This window comes from Corvus hawaiiensis, chromosome 15 (genome assembly GCF_020740725.1).
Source record: "Corvus hawaiiensis isolate bCorHaw1 chromosome 15, bCorHaw1.pri.cur, whole genome shotgun sequence".
Taxonomy (NCBI): Eukaryota; Metazoa; Chordata; class Aves; order Passeriformes; family Corvidae; genus Corvus; species Corvus hawaiiensis.
This window is the reverse complement of record NC_063227.1, coordinates 5243128-5261917: the sequence shown is the minus strand read 5'-3', so window position 1 is coordinate 5261917 and position 18790 is coordinate 5243128. Positions and strand designations below refer to the sequence as shown.

Here is an 18790-nt window from a genome sequence, read left to right as displayed (position 1 = left end):
GATTGTGCTATATGAGATTTTAGGGTAATACAGTCTCTGATTCTATGGCTTCTTTTACCTAGGTCAAGTTATTTCTGTGGAGGGAAAGTTTTCTGATTTAAAAAAAAAAAAAAAAAAAAGCCAACACATTTAAAGCAATGGTTCCCAGATCTCAGTAGAATGGTATGAGATAATATTATCCTTTGTCATTTAACACATGGGTATTGACTTCCTTAATATGACTGAACCAGCACTATAATCTTGTTGAGAAAAGTACAGCAGCAATATAACATCTGCACTTGGTGTTAGTGGAGGAGCAGGGAAAAGAACTCAAGACTTTCTTAAAAGCCTCTAAATAAACCGTGATGTATCCAGGTGAGTGTGCATTAGTTCTCCTGCTTTTGATCTGGTTGCACTTGTCATGTTACCTCTGGAAATTGTAGGCTCAAAACTCCAGCAGAGCTCTGCAAGTGTCTGGCAGTTGCAGGGAAAAGTTGGTTGGAATAGCTTAAATTGGGTGCTTAACTTTTAAATGTCGAGGGTCAAGAAAGGTCTGTTCCAACCACAGCATGTGCTGTTAATTTGTACAGGAATTTCAAGAAAACAACACGGTTGCCAGGGCGAGGTTCCTGTCATTACAGCTCAGCACAGCTCTGCTTGTCTGCCTGCTCCGCTGGCGCCTGGTTTCTGGAAGAAGAGCTTGTTAAACATTGCTCCTGCCTTTATTATCCTCTTCACTTCTGTTTATTTCCAAGCTACTGCTCTTGTGATTATAGCACTTAAAAAGGGAAGGTTGTAGGAGAGGTATTTCATAATCAAGAGAGCTTCTTGACTCTCGCCGAGAAAAATTTGGCACTGTTAAAATCACAGCAGTTTTGTTTATTCCTTGTTTGGGTTTGAGATTTCTGAGTTAAAACATGTAAATCTTCCTTGCAATGAGGGTATGAGTTTTGCTGGGTACTCAGGGGGCCCCAGGACATGTGAGGATCTGCTCCAGAGATGTTGGTTGTTGGTGTGACCATGGTGCTGCTCCTGCCTTGGACAGGGGGGTGGTAAATGAGCTCCCCTGTCATTCCTGAGTCAGTCCAACTCTCACTCTAAGATCTATACAATTGATTGGTGTGAAACCATTATTTAAGAATTAAACTCTAGGGTGGACTTTGGTTATACTTTTGTATTTTACTTTGTGGCCATCCAATCTAAAACTTGGTTCTTATTTAAATCTCATGTTTATGGAAACTTCATCTTTAAGAAGAGCATTGCAGGTTGAGAAGGTTGTGCCAAAATATAAAGATTTGGCCAAACTGGTTGTGCTCACTTAAGTAGCTGAGGCCTTTCTTTATCGATTGTCTTCCTCTCATGGACTTGTGATTTTCAGAATGCTTGACTGCCATCAGCTTCATCTGTTCCCACAACACCCTTGTAAGACAGAAGTGCTACTTGTCCCCATTTTGTAAATGGTGAATAAGAAACAGAGTCACGTCTAGGTCACTTTTAAGTGGCAAACATCTGTCCCTGATTTTCAGGCAGTCTAAGTGCACAGGCTGCATGCAGTGCCCACAGCTGGAGGCAAACAGGATAGCCCTGGCTGAGCACAAGATTTGGATGTGGATCCTCCTGAGGTCACTGCTCCCACCTAGTCCAGTTTCTTCCATGTGTCCTGCTCTCCCAGGTAGAGAGGGTTTTAATTAAGTGATTGCAGTAACGCTGAATGACATCAGGACTCAACATTCCCTCCCTATCTCTACTGAAAACTGAAACATCTGTTCAAATGATGTGAGCTGAATTCATTCATCTTTGCAGCAGTGTTTGCTCACGTGAGACGAGCAGATTCCCTTTTAGCAACATTTATGAAGTTGTGCTGATGGTAATCTTATTGGATGAGGAATTAGTTTAAATGGATCTGCAGATAACATGCAGAGTAATATTTTTTTTCTGAAATTGCTCATTTTTAGATTAGTAGAATCCGGTTAGCAAAATGCTCTGTTCGGCTGAAAAGGTACATTTAATAAATATGTAAGAGAAATTTTAAAGTAGCCATTAAATGTAGTTAATAAGTTTTATCTTGCAAATAGAACTGGAAAAAAACCTGTTCATCTAATGTGTTTTATGGCTCTCACAGCAATTAATTGTCTTCATTACATGAACATAAATCCTCAGTGTAATTCACCTTTTTCAGATTAATTGCCGTGGAAATTTCCCCTTTGCTTTGTTTAGACTAGTAATATTATTTCTCTTTTCTAAAAGTTGAATCTCAACATCACATTTTTTACCTTTTCCAGATGTTCTGTAAATCAGTTCCAGTTAAAAGAAGTCTCTTTATGCTACAGGCCAGTGCAGGGGTGGTGTTGCAGCTGTGATGCTCTGATCAGGTGAAGCAGAGACTTCAAGCCCTGCTTGACCTACAGCAGAGCAGTGGGCAGGTCTCCTTCTCTCATTCATTGTACTATGTGGTCTGATAAAAACTTACTATTTCTTTCTTCAGATTTTTTTTTGTTTCTTATATGATTTCATTTATTAAATCAAAAAAACCGCTCTGATTTTTATATGCCTGTGGGCTTGGCTGTCACAGTAAGACCCTAGTGCAACTTTTCAGTGTCTTTGCTGAGGGGTGCAGGTGGTGTCTGAAAATTTGTCAGTAAAATTGTCCTCCAACATTATTGAAGAAAAACTTTGGTTGGAGCATCACGGGACTTCTGCTTAAATTCCCAAAATTAAATTAAAGCTTTATTTTGATTAAAGCCTTTTTTCCCCTGGACTGAATTTTGCACACCAAACAGGACAAGAGGACAGCATGCAGGATCATGTTTTACATATGTTTTTTTTATCAGTGAGCAGGCTGAGCTTGTTTGCATGAGTAACATTTATGCAAATGTTTTCTAGTGTTTCTCTGGACTGTTTTGCCAGGGTGAGGAAATAAAACAGCTATTATATTTGCATGTTTTTGTTGCAAGATCAGCAGACTGGCTGTTAAGGTATCGGTTCCCTTGATGACACCACTTCTGCAGCCCCATTCACTCAGCTTCTCCTGACAGGGCTTTTATTGAATCCATCAACCTGACACATATCAAAGCACAATTTCTGATAACAAATATCTTGTTGTAAAATGAATTAAAAAGCTGATAGCAGCAGCAGAACTGAGTTGAATTTCTGAAAGAAAATAAGAAACTCCAAAACTAACATGAGATTCTGAAGATACCAATCACGGAACAGTAATATAATAGTCTTTTACCTGTGCTCCTGAAGTACTGAGAAATCTGTGGGTTTGTCTGAAGTCATACAAATGGCCTTGCTCCTGGGCTGGCAGCCTGAGGCTCTGCCTTCTGCCCTCTGATGTTCGTAGTGGTGCTTCAGAGAGTGATGAAGTTGGGGTTTGTTTTCTTCTGGAGACCTTTCCCCTGCGAGGACCAGCAACCTCCTTGTAATAACTTTGCACTTCAGTCACACGGAGATTTGGAGACTGAGTGGGAAATGCTGGCTCTGCGTGGAGCACATGTTCTTTCTGTCAAAAGACAAAGCAGTTTGGAGCCCCTTGTCCTCTGCAGAGCTGCTGCTTGGCAGCCCATAGGCCATGTCTTAGGCAGAGTCCAGCCAGGGTGGGAAAGGGCCTATGTTTCTTTGGGCTGCAGATGTTTTGAAATTAGCAGGCTCAAAACCTTTGTCTGAGAACATATTTTCTCTGTCTCTTTGCAACCCTCTCCTATCTGTCTTGCTCTCTTCATCCTGCTTTTCTATCCCCTTTGGTTTTGCATCCCTCAGAGGACAAGCAGCTTCTGGCAGGGCTGCCTTTGCACTGGTACTGCTTTCACTCTGCCCAGGCTCACTTACCTCTGATTTTTGGCTAGCATGCACTGTAAAATACTAGCTAATAATAATCATGCTTTTTGCTCTGTGGCAGGCCTGCTTTTGGATAAGTATCCACTGATAGTTTGCAGCCTAGCAGAGAGGAAGAGGAGGGCAGCCAACAGTTGATGTGGAAAATTAATTATGAACTGCCATCCTCCTGCCATGTAGTTAAGACAGTTCTGCATTCCAAGCTTTACATCCAGCTGCTCATTTCCTTCCTCAAATAGTGGGAATGCTGCCAGAACAAAGCTTAGTGGAGAATGTCTCATATGGGACTGATCAGTCAGGATGCTCTGGAGCCTTTACTGCTCTGCTTTCAGCTGTGACACTGCCCAAGGAGTAACTTTTTACCTTTTGTTGGATGAATGTTTAGCTTAATTGTGCATCCAAGTTGATAAAGATGTGTGTGTGGTGGGGAAGTCACCCATGTCCCCTGTGCAGTCAGAGAGCAAAATTTTTGTGTTTCAGTGTAGTGGTGACTACACTGTTCAGGTTCAGATGAGCTGCAGCTTATTATATTTTCATCCTTCAGGATGACATATTTACTTCATAATGATCCTGAAAAACTGGCCTCTTACATGGAGGGGGGAGAGTTTGACAGGCACCAGGCAGCCCTGGGAATGTAATTACCTGTAGGAGCAGTTCTGTCCCTGGACAACCTCTGTGGAAAGATCACAGAGGCAATTGCTGGAATCCCCAGCACCCTCTGTAGTTCAGGAGCCGTTCTGGTCTCATAAAGGAACACTGGTTCCTACTACCTTGAGCTGAGCACTGCCCAATCTAAGTGCCAAGGATGCCATTCCTTAGGGACCCCTTTAGGATACATGAAAGAGTCTGAAAGAGGTAGGGTTTTGGAAAGCCCTGACAAATTTCTAAGTGGCTGTTTGGGGCTGAACTAAAGAAATGAGCATTTGGTGTAACTTTCCTCGATGTTTAGTCCAGTGGGTAGTTGAGGGTGTGAAAACAGCCTTGCAAAGCCACAACAAGTAACAGGTGTGAGGTGTTATGGAGAGACTTTTATCTATAACAGTGTCTCTTCAGAACAGAAGAACCCTTTTGGCTGCTCAAATTTTCAGTTAAGGTACCAGAAGTCTCCACTTTGTACATTTTTATTATCAAATTCATTGTTACAGTTGCTGACTGATTTAATGGTTAACTGAGGGGTGATCTCTAAGAAATACCTAGGATTTTGTAAATTGCTGCCTGGTGGAAGTCACTGACTCAAGTCATGATGATGTGGCTTCTGTTTTTCTCTTCCTGAGCTCTACCTCCTGATTGACACAAATTCTACTTTCTTTCTAGTGCTGTCATGCTGATTTTTTGCAGCCAGGGGACCGTATTTGGAAGCACAAACCCGTTGCACAGGTTTAGATGTGCTGCAAATAATTATGAATATCTAATGAAGGGAAGCTAAAACATACTGAAAATGTTTGGAAATAAGAGGGAATGTGTGCAGCCAAGCGTTAGCTGTGAATGGAGAGTTCTTGTTGGCATTGCTTAATGGGAACTTTCCAGCTTGTAGTTCCTGTGGTGAATATATAGATAATGGCAAAACCAAAAAGGCAGAGTTGCTGGAGGTAAATGGAAGGAGCCTTTCACCTCTAGGTGAAAAGGGACAGTGAAGTGAGCAGCGTTTCTCTTGATGGGTTGACATCCCCTCAGTCTTTGCTTCCCAATTACTGGGAAGGGGCCAGCAGAGACCCTGCTGCACTGGCCTCCTCTAAACAAAGTTGTGTCTTACTCCTTCACAACGCCAAATATCATCTGTTTTTTACTCCTGACTCTCCAGGAAGAAACAGGGAGAAATTTTTTTACTTTTTTTTTCTTTTCTCTCTCTCTACTAGCTCCCTTTATGTCTCCCCAGACAAGCTTGCTGCTTTTGACATTAGTGGCCAGATGCCTTTTTGTCCACCTCAGGAAGTGGTTCCTGATCTTTGTGGAGATTCCCCTCTTCTTTCTTCCCAGTGCTGTTGTGCTTTCCAGTCTCAATGCTGTGTGAGAAGGAACACTGCAGTTTTATCTTAGATGTTGTATAAAGACTTGGGCTTGGGGAACCATCAAATTGGTGTGCACTCAAGCTGTGTTGTGATGCCATCACCCACATGGATGGAGAAGCTGAAATTCAAAGCATTCTGAATGAAAAGGCACCATGGGGGTTAGGACTGTGTCACTGCCCTGGCAGACCTCATGCCTCTGTCAGGTGCTGGAGGTTCTCAGCTTCTCTCCTTCTGCCCAGTCGTACCCTGGTGGGTCTGCACCAGCATGCTGGGATAGAAGAAACATAAAGAAAATAAAGAGAATTCAGGACATTTTCTACAAACCCCTTTGTGTTTTATGTGTTAAATTGGGTGGGAGAGGTGGTGCTTGACTGGCACTGCAGGGCAACACCTCCCAAAGTGTCCTTGAGTTTATGACGGAAGTAGGGAGGTTTTAAGTCCTTCTCTGCACTGTTGTGCTGCCCTCGGGGGTGACACCAAAACCCAGAGGATCACTGGAAGTTTCCCCTTGGAATGCTCTTAAAAGGGGGCAAAACAGTAACAAAAAGTGTTTCTCCTTAGGAAGGCTTGTTGGCACCTCTCTTTGGCTCAGGAACACGGGAGCAAGGGGGTGGGCAGCCCTCCACTCTGCTTGCTTTCTGTCTGGGAGGAATTTCTAGTTATTAATGATTAATTCAAATGTTTCTTGCCATGAGTACAATCCGCACAGAGTGATAAATTTGTGGTGGGTTAGAGGTGGAGGTTGCTCAGTGCTGACAATTATTTTGAGCCACAGGCTTTGCTTTCATTGGCATTTTCACAGCATTAACCTGGACCTTGTCAATTAAAATCCAGACACATTTTGATGAGGGACATCTTCTTCTAATGATAATTGTAATAATATCACTTTTCTTCATTTAAAACCTGTCAGGCAGGCCATGTTTCCTGGAAAATAACTGCCCAATTTTCACATTGCCTAAATAACTAGGAAGTATCTTTCAGTTTTTTGAGCTGACATTTCATCACCAATAACTAAAAGCATGTGGGGCCAGAGCTGTTAATCTTCGAACGCTTACCAACTTCAGTCAAGGTAATTTGACTTTATCTGCTAAAATAAGCAGGTTTATTAGCCTTCACTTTGGAGGCTAATAAACATTTGATAATTGCCTCAAGTCGTTGGTGGGGATTTAGCCTATTTAGGTCTTCTATTTGACAGCACAGCTCCAGAGCATATCCTAGACAGTGATCCATTTCTGCAGCTCACCTGTTCATTAGGTGGAGGAGGAAGCCTGGTGTAAAAGGTTGATAAGGAACTTGTCTGAGTTGCACAAGAAGTCTGCAGCAGAATAAACCCTGGAAATCCTCTGTCTGTTCTTGTATATTAACTGCAGTGGGTTTTTTATGTGTCTGTAAATACATTTAGAATCTCTTTCAGGCCACAAAAATGCGTATTTAATAGTTGCAGTGAGAGTGGTATATCAGTTTTCAGTTGGAAACCCATTGTGGTTTTATTTTAGCATGGCATGCAAAATAAAAAAGTGAAAATCATGTTTAGTTTTGCATGGAAAAATACTTCTCATTTTCCTGAGTGGTGTTTCATAAGTGAAATCCTTTACAAATAGCCACAGTAGGGAAGCAAAAAGCTGTATCAAGTAGAACTATCTAGACTTTGCAACGTGCTTGGTCTGAGCTTGTCCATGTGGGTGGAAAATGCGGCACTTCTTTATTAAAAACTTGATTCTTTGGTCTTCCTCTGAGAAGTGCAGAGGAAGGAACTCTTAATTATGAGCACCTCTAGGTGATGCCATAATATAAGTAACAACAACCCACCTTATTTCTATAGCAGCTGGAAAAATGTCATCAATTGTTTGTAGTTCCAAACTCAGGGCATAGCACGGACTCAAGAGTAGGAAATGCAGGCACAAAATCCTGCACTGAAAAAAGACTGAGGAATGATAATGGAGAGCTAAATGGGCTTGGGCTGCTGTGCCTGTATTCTGCAAGTTTACAGTTGTGCTTTCAGTCAATGCAAAGAGTAATCCACCTCCTCTGTGGTGGGGCTTTTCTTTTCCCTTTCCAGTGTGAACTGGCAAGCCTGTAATCTGCATTCTGCTGCACATAGAAGTCACATTTACAATGGCACAGCTTGAAGGCTGTAAATATTACCAGATATTTTTCCAGTGAGCCTTTATCAACCAAGCTGTGTATCTCACTGCTCTCATTTTTTTAAGAGTCCATTAGGGGTGATCAATAAAACCTGACCTACCTTTGCAAGTTAAATAGGCCTGATTTTAAATGACCAGACTTAAAGACATTAGGATTTGCTACCAGTGATTTAAAGTGCAAGCAAGGTCTGTTTACATGCCATTTCTTTTCCACTTTTGAGGTTTGAATTGCATGGGAAAATGTGTCACATTGGACATTAAAGCATGGAAGTAGAAACTGACACTTTGTTGAGCATGTCTTTATGTAGGAGCTGCCTTCCTACCCTGCACTTCACTGTATCTTACTGAAAACATATTGTAATTAATAGATGTGGAACACACCTAACTGTGCAGAGGGAAGGCTCCGTGAACTCTGACTCCAAACAGGATTTTCTTTTTGTTGCTTTTGATCTTCAGGAGGTGCCCAAGGAGGAAAACAGAATGTGCAATAAACAAACAAACACACAAAGTAATAAAAAATATATATGTCTGTTGTTTAACCCTTGGAGGTCAGTGTGGAAGTGAAGGCTGGAAGAGCAGCACTCCCTGCAATGCAGGTCTGGCTGGGCACATGGAAGGGATGAATTGGTGCTGTAGAGCAGGCTTTTATTTCCCCACCTCATGACTTTTAAGCATTTAATTTGGGAACCTGAAAGCCATGTGGAATGGTCATGTGTCATGAAAGACAGGTTTGGTTATACAAATGAAATACTTCATTGCCTTAAAGTTAGTCTGAAAGGTGTTGTAATAAGCAGGTGATTGAGTCAAACGTGCTGAAATAAAACCTCCTGGCAGGAATGCTGTATCCTGCAGACATTATCTCTGTTACAAAGAACTGCTTTAGAACATCTTAAATATTTTTGTGGCACTTGTTTGTCATAACCACCCAGCTATCTGTCTGTTGGGCTAGTTCAGATTATTGTGGAATGCAGTGTGGTGCCTCTGGAGATCCCAGCTGAGACTGGGCACAGTCCATGCATTTACTGATGGTGTGTCTCAGTTTTACAAGATTGTTATGTGCCAGCTGCTCTTCCTCTCCTCTGCATGGTTCATGCTGAGAGCAAGAGGTGTGAGGACTCAGTAAGAGCCATCAGAAGGCACTGCTGCTCAGATGCCTCCATTGTTTTATATGGAACTTGTGTGTGTTAATTTTGACTTTAGGCTCGTGTACGTGCATGCTCATACTCTGTTGGACTACTTATTAATAAAAATCATTTTTAATTTTGTTCCTAAATTGTCTTATCTGTTTCTGTGGCCCTAGTTTGTGCCCTGCTATGTTCAGTGCTGAGGAACGAGATCGTACATGACAGTGCTTGGCCCAGGGAGTTCTTGTGTGAAAAATCTAAATATAGTGGGAGAAGGAGACATGGATTGCCAGCAAGTGTGGAGGCAACAGATGGAGCACAGCGGTGGAGATGAAGGATGTGCAGAGCTTCGTGTGTTGCAGGGCACTGATCAAAACTCCTCTTTGTTGTGGTGCCTGTACAAGGCTCACAGCAATCAGGGATTTGGTTTGCTGAGACTAACTCCTGCCTTGTTAACTACTACCTCTTGATTATTTCTATCTATATCCATCTGCTGCCTCTTTGCTGTTACAGCTGCAAATTCCTTAGGGTTCAAGCAGCTTTTTCTTTTAGTGTTTGTGCACTACCAAATTCCATGAGGCTCTGGCCCAGGGTTAATGCTGGAAGCTGTTAGCAGTGGCATTTGCACATAAAAAATAAGGCACTAGGAAAACAATTATTTTCACGTCCTGATTATCTTTATTTGCATTGCAACATCCTCTGAATCTTTGAAACTGAAAACATTATTTAAATGAAAGACACATGATTATAATTATTGTCATAATGTTCTGTAACCACAAATAGGTCAGCACAGGAAATGCAGGTTTTTTTGGTGTGTGGTTGTTTGTGTATATATATACACACATCTCTATTTTTCTGGTAGGTAGATTTTATCTTACAGCCTCTGGCTGTTGCTTTCCTAGGTGCTTATTCATATTTAATCCAGCTCCCCCATGTATTTGCATACATAAATGCGCGCTTGTTTTTAGCACCTGTTTGCATCTTTTAATTCTAGATTGACCCTGAGGCTGCTGGCTTTGGGGTTTGTGCAGCCCCCAGGTAGCTGGGTGTTGGATATTGCTCCCCTTTCCCAAGCCCTGAGGCCGTGTCACACTGACCTGCCAGCTGAAGTTTCCCCTCCTGGCTCCAGGCCACAGCCAAGTGCTTTCAGCGAGTTCTCGGCTATAATCCTGAGCTGATTTCTGGGATGCAATTCACTGCCACGGTTATCATATCAAAAGGGGAGTGATTTACATTTCCTGCACGTCTCTGTGTTGCCAGCCCCGGAGGATGCTGCAGAGAGAAAGTTAACGCAATTTGATAAAATAGCGAAAATGAGCCTATTTACAGCGCTGCATCTTACGCTGTGGAGGAATTCGATGCAGACGCAAAGTTGGCACTAAGTACGAATTTAGGCTGTGCACAGAGATTAATTTGGGGACTTTTTTTGGCTCCCAGGGAAAAAAAAAATAGGAAGATTGTTCCTGAAGACTGAATGCGTGGAGAGCTGTGTACTCGGCTTTGTGCGCCACAAAATAAATCTTTATCTTGATTTCTTATTGTGTTGCCCCTTAAACTCTCTCTCTTCTCCTGATATTTATCCAGAGTAGTGTCTGCATAACACGGTATCTTTAGGTTTTATCTGACCCCCTCAGCCCTCTGCAGTTTCCTCACTGAAAAGGAATTGAGCAATCATGCCAGCATCATTTGTACAAAGTGAAACACTTTCTGCTGAGATATTTTAAGCACGTTCCTACTGGAAATGCCATAGGAATGGCAGGGCTGCAGCGTTTGCTGCTGCTGCGCATTCAGCTGCCGGTATTTGTATGCAGAAGCAGACACAGTGGTGGCTTCACATTCATTTCCTGCGTATCAATTACTTATTAGTAATCCACAAGCCCAGTTAAGGAACTGGAGGTAGGATGTGATGGTGAGAGTGTGGCCATGCCTCTCCTGTTGGAGTCTGGAGAGGGAAGGGATGCATCTCGTGCAGGTGACTGAACTGGTGCTGTTATCTCTGAGTTAGATTCCTGCAGTCTTGTCTAACTTTGGCTTAATTCCCTATTTTTTTATGAGCATCTTTCTTGGATGTATTGACTGTGCTGCGATGAGGGGCTGTGTAAAAGGGGCGCTCAAGGAGAATGGAATGTGCAAAGCACTCTTGGATTTACTGCACCTTACCTTTGTCATTCAAGGTGTTGATATTGTGTACTTGCAGCTGCAAATGCAAGAATATGTACCATAAGTTTCATAAGCCTTCCAGGTGTGGCAGCAACTCCTCTGCAGGGTTTGTAGTCCCAGGTCAGGGTTTTTTTAGAAACTGCTGAATAGAGGTCAAAAAATTCAGCTTCAGGCTGTTCAAGACAGGGTATGCTTTCCCTCCCATGTCACTTCCCTTTTCTTCCTCACATTTCAGCAAAGAAATATCTTTGTTCATGTCTGTATTTTACCTGCCTTTAAAAGCTTTGAATCTTTGTTTAGTTCTCACTTAACTTTAGCAAATCCTTTAAAAGCAGATCACAGAGTTTGACCACACCAGGAAATATCATCGTGTCACCTTGATTAGTTTGGGTGCCTCACCTCCTCTTCCTCCTAACTTTGACTGCTGCTTCTTCTCATCTTTGATTTCATCTTTCTCTTTTCTGTTTTCCCCCCTTTCCCTTTACTGTCTATGAAGATTTGCGCTGCCTTATACTATCACCTCTCCACGCTACTCGAACCTCAATGCAAGTGTCCTGGGACGAGATTACTCTTCCCCTTCAAACTGATATGTCTCTTTTAATGTGTGATGTCCAAAGAGAAGACTGTTCCTGGATCGTGGAAATTGAAACCAACATGTGCACATGTTGCTTTATCCAGACAAAATGTAAGCTTCAGTGGAAGTCAGACCACAGTGTGGGTGCTTGGCTGGCGTACAGCAGGTCAGGGCACTTTCCTGTGTAAGTCATCACTGATGAAAAGGGAAGTTCTGCACTTTTCTTCTGTCCCTCTCATTCTTTTTTTCTCTCCCTTCTACTTTTTTTTAAGAACTGATTTCCTTAGGGAGTTGTTAATGCTCAGGGCTTTTTACCCTGACATTTCGGACAATGATGTGACAACACAAGTGCATCTATTACTCTTCCTCTGGAAGCTGACTGAAGCTTAAGGACTTGATGGATAATGGCCACATTTTCCAGCAGCACCTGATGTACATGTGAGAAGAATGACTGAGTGACCTGCATATAAAACCAGACTATGTCAGGCACAAAGTCTGAGCACAGAACCAGGACGGAAGACTGAGAACATGAGGTCCTTATTTTCTCCCCTTCCCTCTGTTGCAGGAAATCTGGTGCTGTCTGTGTTGAGGCAGTGCAGGCTGTGGTGTGGGAATGTGTAATCTGCTTCATGGGAAGGGAGGGCAAAGGGGGGAGCAGGCTCGTGTGGCATGGGCAGCTTTAAGAGAAGGAGGCTGCACACCTGCAAATGGAGCATCACTTCACCTTTGGTTGCTAAAGAAAGCTGATGCTCCTCTGCCATGAGTAGTCAATTTACAAATTGAATGTAAAACAGCACTGGCTGGAGCTTGCATTCTGTGCTGCTGTGGGGGCCCTTCAGGGAGAAAGGAAGAGAGCTGGAAGCCCTTGGGGCTGGCTGGGGCTCTGGATCTGGAAGTCACAGGTCACTGGAGCAGGTGAGATAGGCTGGTAGGATTCTGTACCCTTGGTGCTTTCCTGGGTGCTGTAGACCTTTTGCTGAAGCTGATCCTGCTCTGCTTTATATTCCACAGCGTAGACTTGCTGAAGCTGATTTTGAACTCCTGCAGTTGGGAAGGGATGGGGGGAGGGGGGTTCCAGTGGGCAGGGCTGGGGTGCTCCCCCCTCCCTGTTGCCCAGCACATCGCTCGGGCACAATCCCCCTGACCAGTGACTCGTGTTCTTCCAGCTTCTCTCTCTGCAAGACCACTTTGAGAAATGATCAAGGATTCAAGTAGTTCTCGTGGAACTGGAGAGGGAAAAGTTTAAGGAGGGCAAGACCATGTGCATTTTGCACCAGGAGCACAAGTGTGCAGGGAGTGGGTGGATGGCAGTTCTGCCCTCAGCTGTGCCATTCTCATGAGCAGCATGTCAGGAGCTGTCAGGATGCCCAAACCTTTCCTTTGCTGAGCTGCTCTGGGATATCATGAAAGTACATTTCATTATGTACTTTCTTCTTTTAATGACTTTAATAATTATTAGGTGAGCTTTTAGGCTCAGGGAGTAGCTTACAGGTGAGATGTGATGTACTGAAGTCCATTGCATTGTTGATGTTGTAGCAGCCCAAGCTACAGTCTTGCCTCAGGACAAGAATGCGCTCCAAGCAGACCTTGAATGTTCAATTTTCACAGAGGACACACTCATAAATATTTGTGAACAAACAGGAAGTTGCAGAGTGCCAACAGAAGAAAATAACAGTGGAAAAACCAATCCTAGGTTGGGTATCTCTTTCTGGAACATATTTCCTGTGAATAATTGCCTGGCTTCTCTGTGCTTCAGATTTTCAATCTTTCCAGGGGCACTGCTCACCCTTACTTGGGGTTTGGGGAAGACTGGTAATTTGCCAGATGTGAGGTAGTCAGGGGCCACTCTGGAGACACCAAAGAACATCAGGCAGAGAAATCAGAGTGCCCCCTGTAGCAGTGCCTGCTGTCATGCTTGTTCTTTAGTTTGTATAAGGCAGAAGTGTCTGCAAAACTTCCTTTTTTCTGCCTAATGTGCCTTATAATTGCACCAACAGTTGCTTCACATGGAATAGGATGCTGTTGTTTCAAGCAACAGAAAAAAACCCATTAAAATATTCTCCAAAAAACATGATTATATCCCACATTCCTTGTTATTGAACACTTTGCCAAGGAACTTGTGGCTGTAACGAGGAGGCTGATAAACATCCCCACTGTCGCAGCATTAAAACATAATTGCCCCTGGGTTTCTTGATTATCTCCAGCCCAGCTGTCGTGTTGCCCCTCTGAAAAGAATGAACTGACATCACATGCACAAACTTCAAATGGTTTTTTTGGTTGGTTTTTTTTTTTTTTTTTCCTGGAGACAGGCAAAATTATTTTCAAGCAGTCTCTGGTGTTTTTACTAAACTTGTTGGAATATTGCACTGAACTGGGGACCAGTTGCTTCTATATCCCAAGCTAAGTGATTGTTCAGGTTTCCTGTCACATTTGGGCATTACCACAGCAGGACTCCTGCCAGGATTTTGTACCTGCTGCCAACATATGTAAGAGTATTACTTATTAGCTGCAGCTGGAACAGGGGCTCTGTGTTCCCAGGATGTAATCCTCTCTCCCACTGCAGAAAAGGTGCCCTCAGAGCCCTCGCTGCCTCCTGTTGTGGCCCCTGTGAAATGGGAGCAGTGATGTTGTTCTTTCATATTGCTCCATCCTGGAACAATGCGTTGCTGCTGTTCAAAGTGGGCCCATTTTCCAAGAAAAATAAGTAAAGTAATACAAGAACAGTAAAAATAGATCATTTTCTGAGCTTTCAACAAGTACAAACCTGCTTCCCAAATAACTGAATATAAATTTCCCTCTAATTGCAGGTGTTTTGAACCTATCTTGTTCCTTAGAATAGCCCCTGATTGGTAAGGAGGATTTTCAAAGCATTAATCACCCAGTTCCCTGTGGCTTTTGGCAGGAGTTTAGTGGCTGATTTCCCTTTGTGGCTTTACTGTTGATCTCTCCTTGACCTCATCTCCCAAGCAGACACGAGGGTTGCACATCCAGCCTCTCCCAGTTCCAGGGTGGGGGCCATGGACAGCCCCAGCCACGGCACCAACGTGGTTTTAAGGCTCAATGAACCATTGTGGGCTGAGCAGGAGTGTTACACTTGAGCTTTCTTGCTCTGTGAGGAGGGAAAATGGCTTAATTTTAGGTTCAGTTGTTATTTTGTGCTCCTGCTAGAGGTAAAATGAGATTTTTACACTGGCCAAAATGGATGTGAACATGAACACTTCAGAACATTGGAAAAGCTTCAAAAGGCTGAGTATTTGGTCAAATAGAGGGGGTATTGCTGGCAGGGGTGAGCTCATGGCAGCTGAGGGTTGGTCTGCTTGCAGGAGTTTGGTCTGACAGTCTGGTCCAGTGCTGGTGGAGATGAGGGGATGGCCAGAGAGACCAAGGTCTCACCTGGATCTGTATCCACATGGCTTTTGCAGCCTGTTGAGTACAACCTGAGCATTGCTCTCTTACCCTGGTAAAGTGGGAGATTGTACATGGCAAAGATTTGGAGAAATTGGTTTCGTTTGAAAACAAATCTCCCTCTCTCCTCCAGATAATTTGTGTTTATTTTTGAAGGGGGAAAAGAATCAGGCAGCTAAAAACAGCATAGCCATGACAAGCTGGTGATGCTTGGCCTATTCCAGGAGGCTTCCTTGTGTGTAGTACAAGGTGTTTGTGTTTGTGCAAATGAATTATTAAAAAAGAAAACTCAAAGCCTTTTGGAAGCCATGCTGAGACTGAAACAGCCAAAGAGGGAAGGAGGAAAATATCCCAAAACAAAAATGGTTCATGGTATCACCTGGGGAGAAGCAGTGGCTTGCAGGGTGATGCCTTAGGATTTTAGCTTTTATATTTTTTGTTTATTTGGAGTTCTGCAATTCTTTGGTGTGCAGCTCTAAACTCCACGTAGACTGTTAGCTGCTGTTCTTCCGTTTTGGTCAGAAAAAACAATTCCTCTCCAGGCCTGAAACTCAAGGACACCTTACTGTCTCAGGCCCCGAGAAATGTAAACAACAGTGAGTTGGGGGGAGCAAATGTGGGGTAAATAACTTCATTACCTGAAGCTGTAATTGGAGGATTAACCCCCGATATGCAAATGGACCAAACTTACAAAAGTATGAATACCTGTGACCCGGGTGTCCATTTTGGGTGTAGCCCCTGGGGGCTTTGACTGCCCTAAGGTACCTGAAGGCCCTTCAATAAATATAACTACTTTTCATTCTCTTAATTTTGTCTAGCCTCTGTTTTTAGGTAGTCCCAACAAGGCATCAAGGGCATCATGAGAAGTGTTTCCTTGGGCCTCAGAGCTGGGCTTCAACCAAGCAGCCCGCCTTCACAGAAGGTGGAAGAAGGTTTTTCTCTATTTTTTCTGAAGGTGGAGAGGGAACTGACACTGCTGGAATGAGCCAGCCCCTTGCATGGGCTGTGCAGGTGCCTGTGCAGGGCGAGAGGGAGTGTGAAATGCAGCAGGGCACCAGCTGGCAGATGTGGTGAGAGCCCTGTAAAGGGAAACGTTTGCAAGTGTGAAGAGATGAACGTGTGTATGTGCTTGTAGGATCCTTGTTATCGTGGATCTTCAGGGACAAAATAGCCACTCATGCGTGGAGCGTAAACAGACACACGCTGTGTATAAATAATGTGTGGGAGAGCAGCTTCTGAATGCAATTTCCATCATTATTTAAAAACCTGCTACTTAGGTGAATTATTATAATTCCAGTGACACTAACTAATCCATCAGTAATTAGGATGGGAAATGGGAATAAATTCCATGGAAATGATCTCGATATTTCACCCATCCAGTTGTACAGTAGTCTTCTTGAAGAATAAATTGTCATTTGCCCAGAGTTTTTTGGAGGACTATAATTTAGCTGATTAAAAAAAAAAAAAAAAAAAATCGGGAAAACTCCCCTGGAGATCTCCATGTTAAGTTGAGAACACTTAAGTTTAGAGTAATACAATTACTAGTGCTTTTGCTGCTTTTCCAGTGTCTTCTCTCAGCATAGCTGATTATGTAAATACTGATGATAATTCCATCTTTTCTTGGCATCCGTGGCATCCTGTGAGCTCAGTCCTTTCCAGACTCAGTGCAGCCGCATGGCTTGCTGTTTTGCCAGAGATGCTTTTGCTGCTCCCTTTGGAGAGCTCCTCTAGAGCATTTTAAACTTCCAAAACTTCTTCCATGAGTAACAGGAACTGCAAATATATTTAGTAGAGCTGGGGGTATTTATCCTGGAGAAGAGGAGACTGAGGGAGGACCTTTTTGCTGCCTACAACTGCCTGGAAGGAGATTGGGGGGATCAGTCTGTTCTGGGTAACAAGTGATGGGATGAGAGGAAAGGGCCTCAGTTTCTACCAAAGGAGATTCAGGTTGGGATTTAGGAAAAATTCCTTCACCAGAAGGGTTTTCAAGAACTGGAACAGGCTGCCCAGGGACGTGGTTGAGTCACCATCCCCTGTGTGCAGATGTGGCACTTGGGGACATGGTTTAGTTGTGTGTTTGGCATCCAGCACTGGGGTTGTTCAACATAGCCCAGAATACCTGCCTTGAAATAAACACAATTTGCCAAAATAACAGTGAAGAAATGCTGAGAGAAACAGCTTTTAAGACCCCTTGAGTGGAGTTCCAAATGCTGGGAGCTTTAAGATTTGCCCTTTTTGATCTGCCAACCCTGTGGCCGTGAATCCTCATTTTTTATGTACTCTTAAATATGCCAGAGGAGTCAGCTCCTCTGTACAGGAAAATGTGCTTTGTAATACCAGTTTCAGTATCTTGCACAGAACCTGGTAATCAAGTGAGTTTGTTCCTTGGCTTTGCTCTCTCTGGGGAGTAGATTAAGATCATCAGACATCTTTCAGCTGCAGCCCAAAACAAGTTTAAATACCTGTGTTGGAGGAGTGAGGCAAATGAATTCCTGCCTTACACTGCCTGCCCCTATTGAAGCAGGTCACTGTCAATGAAAAACTCTCTCACTAACCTTTAAAAATGGAGTTTTCTGTAATTCTGGTTCTGCTGAAGGGTAAAGCTGTGTACAGTAATTGAATCGGTGGTGCATGCAGACTGAAATTTTGCGGGATAAAATTATGGGGCAATAATGGCTTGTCTCTGTTTTCCTCTCTCTTACCTCTGTTCTATCTTTTTTTCCCTTTGCTATTCCTTCTTGTCTTATTCCTTGGTGTTGGAATTGGTGTCTGAAAAGTTGGAATTGGTGTCTGAAAAGTTTTAAGTGGTTTAGTAAGTAAAGCTGAAATTGTGATTCAGGAAAATTTGGATTTTTTAATCTGTTTTGAACTCTTTACCTCTTGGTTCCCTGGTCATTTCTGCTGGCTAAATTATGTTGAAGCAAACCTCTTGTTTAAAAAGCAAACCAAAATCCTCAGCAGGATAGGGCACCTCTTACAGGCAGTGCCAGAGAGCCCCTGAAATGTAGGGGAGGAATGCAGTGATCCTCTATCACAGGAGGAGAGGGAGTTTTGGATGCACTGAAATCCTTGAGACCTCCATGCTGGGTCTGCAGACAGGACAAACTCCCATTTGAAAATTGGGAGTGAGAACGTGCACAGCTGCTTCTTCCTCCTCAGATTTTAGAACCATATAGGATCTTTTTTTTTGCCTCCTGTAATATAGAGGTTATTCAGCTTCTTGTTTTAGGACGTGTTCCTTTCTTGATAAGATGCCTGATTCCAGCACCTCTCTCAGAAGCCAAAGTTGCTTGAAGGTTTTAGCTTTAATTCAGTAAAGTTTGTTGGACCATCCAAGTTGGGCTGGTAGCAGATACTGTCTCAGTTGGTTCTTCTTCTCCCCAAACTGTGGGAATGCCTCCTACATTTTTTCAGCTATAACATACTTGAAATGAGCTATGACTCTTGCTAGAGTATCTGGGAATATTGAACAAATATATACCATATTGTACCCTTGAACAAAACTGCGCTTTCCTTTTTATTTTGCTTTGTTTCCCCCTCCCCCCTTTTTTTTTTTCCCAG

At 43.1% G+C, this 18790-nt stretch overlaps 1 protein-coding gene across 2 annotated transcripts in view; it reads left to right on the top strand.

The window, feature by feature from the left end:
• Window positions 1-18790, top strand: part of SGCD (sarcoglycan delta) — a 307493-nt gene that overhangs the window by 112354 nt on the left and 176349 nt on the right. The gene's annotated exons all lie outside the window — the stretch shown is intronic.